This window comes from Muntiacus reevesi, chromosome 5, assembly GCF_963930625.1.
Source record: "Muntiacus reevesi chromosome 5, mMunRee1.1, whole genome shotgun sequence".
In the NCBI taxonomy this organism is placed as follows: domain Eukaryota; kingdom Metazoa; phylum Chordata; class Mammalia; order Artiodactyla; family Cervidae; genus Muntiacus; species Muntiacus reevesi.
The window spans coordinates 57661330-57666546 of record NC_089253.1 but is presented as its reverse complement, the minus strand read 5'-3'; the positions used below and the strand labels follow the sequence as shown (position 1 = coordinate 57666546).

The window sequence follows — 5217 nt, the reverse complement described above, 5'->3', positions numbered from 1 at the left end:
AAACTAATATAGAGTTTCAATTCAGTATTTCCATATATTAAATGTTAACATGTGCCAGGAACTAAGTGATGTATTTTATGTGCATAATCATAGTTCGGCTTGATGAAGTAGGATTATTTCCATTTTAGAGATGAGGACCTGAAGCATTAAATACATTGCCTTAGGGCACTTTGATAATAATATTTATGATATTTGAAATTAATTGACACGTGGCTCTCCCTGGCCCTACTGGTACCTCAGACCCAGAAAACCTGAGGTTGCTGCTGCTACTCCTCTCAGAATGTGTTTTCCGTTGTCCTGAGAGTTGCTAGATCAGCTGATTCAAAGAGAGTGAATCCAATTAGCTAAAATTAAATCAATGCAAACTGCAGAAAACTGGTAAGAAATATCTGAGTTTTACTATATTAGGAAGCAGGCTTCCCAGGTGGCTCAGGGGGAAAGAAATTGCATGCCAATGCAGGAGACACGGGTTCAACCACTGGGTTGGGAAGATCCCCTTGAGAAGGAAATGACGATCTACTCTAGTATTCTTGTCTGGAAAATCCTGTGGACAGAGGAGCCTGGTGGGCTACAGTTCACGGGGTCACAAAAGAGTTGGACACAACTCAATGACTAAACAACAAAAATCATTAGGAAGCAGGCTCTGCCTTCAACCAGGACAGGTGAACTTCAAAAGTCACTAAGCAATTTCAGATGTTATTCAGATCAAAACATGCGGTGGAGAGCCTGGAGGAAGGAAAGAGTAGAGAGAAGAAGAAAGGGACAGGAAAGGGAAAAGAAGGAAGGAAATGTCCCTTGTTGTGTAGCAACTCCTGACTGAGTAGAGCTGAGACCATGCTGATAAACAGGGACCATCAGCTAATAATGGCTTTGCAGGAATTTGAACAGCAAATACAAACAACCTGAGGTGGGAAGAAGATTGATGTGTTTAAATAACAGGAAAACAGCTTGGCCATCGTGGCAGGAACAAGAGGATTTAGCTTCCCTTTGATGGGTGAGGCAGACGACTGAGTCGTGAAATCCACAATAAAGACTTTGGATTTTATCTAAGGGAGGATAGTAACATGTTGCCTTGTAGCTTTTTGCATTTTGATTTGTTGGTCTTTTTATTATTTTTTTGTAAAATAATGGTTTAATATGATGTAAAGTATCTATAAGCAATGTGGAAATTGACTGCAGCACACAAGAGGAAAGGATAGTTTAACAGGTGCCTTTTAAATTATTTACGGAAAACCCAGATAGCTCAGACAGTAGAATATCAGACTTTTAATCTGAGGGTCCAGGGTTCAAGTCCCTGTTTGGGCAATGTTAACCTGAGCTGCCCTGGTGGCTCAACTGGTAAAGAATCTGCCTGCAATGTGGGAGACCTGGGTTTGATCCCTGGGTTGGGAAGATCCCCTGGAGAAGGGAATGACTAATCATTCCAGTATTCTGGCCTGGAGAATTCCATGGACTGTATAGTCCATGGGGTCACAAAGAGTCAGACATGACTGAGTGACTTTCACTTTTCACTTGCCTGGTGGCTTGAATTAGAATAGTGGTAAAGAAACTGCTGAAACAATAAAATGTTGACTCACAGCTAAAGGTTGGTTGATAAAGAAGCCTGAGAGAGTGAATAGAAGATAGAAGATCTTTGAAATTATGTCCTCAGTAATGAATTGTTGTTTAGTTAATAAGTCACATGCAATTCTTTTGCAACGCTAGGGATTGCAGCTTGCCAGTCTTCTCTGTCCTTTGGATTTTTCAGGCAAGAATACTGGAGTGGGTTGCCATTGTATAGATAACACGTATTCTAAATTTAGCTTGAGACTTCAATTAGAGCATTGGGAGGGGATGGGAAAATGAATATTCTGTTTTGGGAATATTTGATGTGCATATATAACCATCCAAGTGAATATGTAGTGTTGATAGCTAAAGATAAAAAATTAGAGCTCAAATATCAAATCAGGGTTAAAGTCATCAAATCAGGATTATAGTTCAATACTAGATTTAAATAGTCAAACAGGAGATGGCAAGAGTGAATATCAGCATTCTAGGAATCAGTGAACTAAAATGGCCTGGAATGGGTGAATTTAACTCAGATGACCATTATATCTACTACTATGGGCAGGAATCCCTTAGAAGAAATGGAGTAGCCATCATAGTCAACAAAAGAGTCCAAAATGCAGTAAAAATGACAGAATGATCTCTGTTCATTTCCAAGGCAAGCCATTCAATATAACAGTAATCCAAGCCTATGTCCCAACCAGTAACACTGAAGAAGCCAAAGTTGAACGGTTCTATGAAGATCTACAAGACCTTTTGGAACTGACACCCAAAAAAAGATGTCCCTTTCATTATAGAGGACTGGAATGCAAAAGTAGGAAGTCAAGAAACACCTGGAGTAACAAGAAAATTTGGCCATGTAATACGGAAAGAAGCAGGGCAAAGGTTAATCGAGTTTTGCCAAGAGAACACATTGGTCATAGCAAACACCCTCTTCCAACAATACAAGAGAAGACTCTACACATGGACATCACCAGATGGCCAATACCGGAATCAGATTGATTATATTCTGTGCAGCCAAAGATGAAGAAGTTCTATACATTCAGCAAAAACAAGACTGGGAGCTGACTATGGTTCAGATCATGAACACCTTATTGCCAAATTCAGATTTAAACTGGAGAGAGTAGGGATAACCACTACATCATTCAGATAGTACCTAAATCAAATCCCTTATGAATATACAGTGGAAGTGAGAAATAGATTTAAGGGACTAGATCTGGTAGACAGAGAGCCTGATGAACTATGGCTGGAGGTTCATGACATTGTACATGAGACAGGAATCAAAACCATCCCCATGGAAAAGAAATGCAAAAAGGCAAAATGGTTGTCTAAGGAGGCCTTACAAATAGCTGTGAAAAGAATAGAAACAAAAAGCAAAGAAGAAAAGGAAAGACATTCCCATTTGAATTCAGAATTCCAAAGAATAGCCAGGAGAGATAAGAAAGCCTTCCTCAGCAATCAATGCAAATAAATAGAGGAAAACAATAGAATGGAAAAGGCTATAGATCTCTTCAAGAAAATTAGAGACACCAAGGGAACATTTCATGCAAAAATGGGCTCAATAAAGGACAGAAATGGCATGGACCTAACAGAAGCAGAAGATGTTAAGAGGTGGCAAGAACACACAGAAGAACTGTACAAAAAAGATCTTCATGACCTGGATAATCACAATGGTGTGATCGCTCACCTAAAGTCAGACATCCTGGAATGTGAAGTCAAGTGGGCCTTAGAAAGCATCACTACAAGCAAAACTAGTGAATTTGATGGAATTCCAGTCGAGCTATTTCAAATCCTGAAAGATGTTGCTGTGAAAGTGCTGCACTCAATATGTCGGCAAATTTGGAAAACTCAGCAGTGGCCACAGGACTGGAAAAGGTCAGTTTTCATTCCAATCCCTAAGAAAGGCAATCCCAAAAAATGCTCAAACTACTGCACAGTTGCACTCATCTCACACACTAGTAAAGTAATGCTCAAAATTCTCCAAGCCGGGCTTCAGCAATACGTGAACCGAGAACTTCCAGATGTTTAAGCTGGTTTTAGAAAAGGCAGAGAAACCAGATATCAAATTGCCAATATCCACTCGATCATTGAAAAAGCAAGAAAGTTCCAGAAAAAACATCTATTTCTGCTTTATTGACTACACCAAAGCCTTCTACTGTGTGTATCACTATAAACTGTGGAAAATTCTGAAAGAGATGGGAATATCAGACCACCTGACCGGCCTCTTGAGAAACCTGTATGCAGGTCATGAAGCAACAGTTAGAACTGGACATGGAATAACAGGCTGGTTCCAAATAGGAAAAGGAGTATGTCAAGGCTGTATATTGTCACCCTGCTTATTTAACTTATATGCAGAGTACATCATGAGAAACACTGGGCTGGAAGAAGCACAAGCAGGAATTAAGATTGTTGGGAAAAATCTCAATAACCTCAGATATGCAGATGACACCACTTTTATGGCAGAAAGTGAAGAGGAATTAAAGCACCTCTTGATGAATGTGAAAGAGGAAAGTGAAAAAGTTGGCTTAAAGTTCAACATTCAGAAAACTAAGATCGTAGCATCTAGTCCCATCACTTAATGGGAAATAGATGGGGAGACAGTGGAAACGGTGTCAGACTTTATTTTTGGGGGCTCCAAAATCACTGTGGATGGTGACTGCAGCCATGAAATTAAAAGATGCTTACTCCTTGGAAGGAAAGTTATGACCAACCTAGACAGCATATTAAAAAGCAGAGACATTACTTTGCCAACAAAGGTCCTTCTGGTCAAGGCTATGGTTTTTCCAGTGGTCGTGTATGGATGTGAGAGTTGGACTGTGAAGAAAGCTGAGCGCCAAAAAATGGATGCTTTTGAACTGTGGTGTTGGAGAAGACTCTTGAGAGTCCCTTGGACAGAAAGGAGATCCAACCAGTCCATCCTAAAGGCGATCAGTCCTGGTTATTCAATGGAAGGACTGATGCTGAAGCTGAAACTCCAATATTTTGGCCACCTCATGTGAAGAGCTGACTCATTTGAAAAGACCCTGATGCTGGGAGGGATTGGGGGCAGGAAGAGAAGGTGATGACAGAGGATGAGATGGTTGGATGGCATCACTGACTCAATGGACATGGGTTTGGGTGGACTCCGGGAGTTGATGATGGACAGGGAGGCCTGGTGTGCTGCGATTCATGGGGTCACAAAGGTCGGATACAAATGAGTGACTGAACTGAACTTACAGGCTGTGTCTACAGGGTCTCCTTCACTCTGTGTGTCTTGATACATGAATTAACTTTATCTAATGTGTTCTTGTTAAATTTAGATGTGAGCTGAGGACTTCTGGGAAGGATAATCATTTTAAGGTCCAACTAATTGCTAACTTTAATATTTTAGGAGAGAAATGTTTAAAGGATTTATCAACATGTTAGTATGGTATATATTCCAGTATCTTTTTATATTCAAGTATAATCTCAATGACTTTGTTCTAACCATAAAGTCATGATTTAGCTTCACTGAAGTCATATTACTAAAACTTGCAATGTCTGTGATGTGAAAGATGAGGTTATGCTGTGAATCTCAGAGAAAAAAGTATAATGCCAGATAAAATAGAACAAAAATGTGTGTTTAAAAGTTTGCCTGGAGTTAAAACGAAAGGAAATTCCCATATTTCACAAGAAACGAATTGCTGTAAACAA

The 5217-nt window shown here is 39.8% G+C and overlaps 1 non-coding gene across 1 annotated transcript; it reads left to right on the top strand.

Annotated features, from left to right (window-relative positions):
- Positions 1 to 1232: 1232 nt before the first annotated feature.
- Positions 1233 to 1305, top strand: TRNAK-UUU (transfer RNA lysine (anticodon UUU)). The gene has a single exon. It is a non-coding gene; the product is annotated as a tRNA-Lys (tRNA).
- The last annotated feature ends 3912 nt before the right edge of the window (positions 1306 to 5217 follow it).